The sequence below is a fragment of the Loxodonta africana genome, chromosome 1, assembly GCF_030014295.1.
Source record: "Loxodonta africana isolate mLoxAfr1 chromosome 1, mLoxAfr1.hap2, whole genome shotgun sequence".
NCBI lineage: Eukaryota > Metazoa > Chordata > Mammalia > Proboscidea > Elephantidae > Loxodonta > Loxodonta africana.
Window position 1 is genome coordinate 76612031 of NC_087342.1, and position 1497 is coordinate 76613527.

The window sequence follows — 1497 nt, forward strand, 5'->3', positions numbered from 1 at the left end:
GACAAAAGTTGGAGAGAGGAGCTAACAGCAACCAAGTTCTATAATCTGAAAAGGCTACTGAGGAGCGACAGTTGATTTGTCGGACCTGAGAAAGCTGAATCCTAAAGCATTAGTGGGAAAAGAAAGAGGCAACAAGATTTTATACCACAGAACCCCCGTCTCCATGCCCCATGGAATGACCTCATAGTCTCAGGAACTGTCAGCACAAGCTTCATCTGGAAACTGCCCTCCCTCCATCCTGGAAGAAGACTGGAAGGTTATTTTCTTGAGAGAGCAAACTATAGGGTCTCTAGGCAGGAGCAGCGATTCTCAACATTTTCCGTGCATCAGGATAACCTGGAGAGTTTGTTAAAACACAGATTGCAAGGCCTCAAGCTCAGAGTGTCAAATTCAGTATGTCTGGGGTGTGGCCGAGAATTTATGTTTCTAACAAGTTACTATTCCCAAACCCCTGGCTTCTACATCTTCACCATCCGGGCAAAAGATGGAATAATTTTCTACCACATACATAAGATCATATGAATTAAAAAGCCCCTTAGCACAGGAGTAGTAGTAAATGGTAAGTTCTCAGTAAATGCTAGCGGTTTTTCTGGGGTTCAAGTAGTAAACTGAACGTTACATGCACGAAAAAGAGACGGCTAGACCCACGGATTCCGACTGAGGAAGTGAGGGTTTTGGGAAGATATGCCACCCGCACTATGCCTTGAGGAGAAGCAGCTTTTCGCCAGGTTGAAAGCCAGGTCAGTGCGGAAATAGGGAGGAGGAAAGTAGAAGACCAAGAGGCTGGGCATCAGGCATTGCAAGGCTGGGAGTTTGATATGGAAGAGGGAGGTGTCTAGTGAATTTATAGGAAAAGTAACATTGCAAACTTTGCAGCCGCTTTTATTCCTGTTTCATTGTGGCTCCAAATTCAATACCTACCCGATTTTTCTTAAAATAGAAAAATTTCCACAAGTGGAAAGATTGAACGTTTTTTCCTGGGTTTTTCCCCATAAGGAGCATTGGGAGTTATTATTTAACGTGGTCAATTCCTTATTTTTTCTCAAGGAAGCGTTAGCAAAACTGTGAGCGGTGGAGACAAAAATGGTCACAGTTAGTGATAAATAAATATTTTGGATCTGGAGAAAGGGGAAGGGGGATGATTCAAGATCCTTCTTTGGAAAGGCTGAGGGTACTTCCTGTGACCTCGTGGCGCAACGGTAGCGCATCTGACTCCAGATCAGAAGGTTGCGTGTTCAAGTCACGTCGGGGTCAGGGGGGGCTTGAGTTTTGGAGCGAGAAGCAAGGATCAATTTGACAATCTACTTTCCCTCTTGGCGTAATTACCACTGAAAATCATCTCCTCTTTGAAACCTGTTAGCGCTGCCAGAGAGCCCGAGTGGAGACAAAGAGAACAGATGATCTACCTTTTTAGAGATTCCGTGGGATGCGACTCTATCTCTTTTGCCTTTTGCTTGGTGTTGGGATTCTAAGACGGGGGTCAAAACCCCCACATGG

General features: G+C 44.9%; 1 non-coding gene across 1 annotated transcript; it reads left to right on the forward strand.

The window, feature by feature from the left end:
- Nucleotides 1-1182: 1182 nt before the first annotated feature.
- Nucleotides 1183-1254, forward strand: TRNAW-CCA (transfer RNA tryptophan (anticodon CCA)). Its single transcript has one exon. It is a non-coding gene; the product is annotated as a tRNA-Trp (tRNA).
- Nucleotides 1255-1497: the final 243 nt, after the last annotated feature.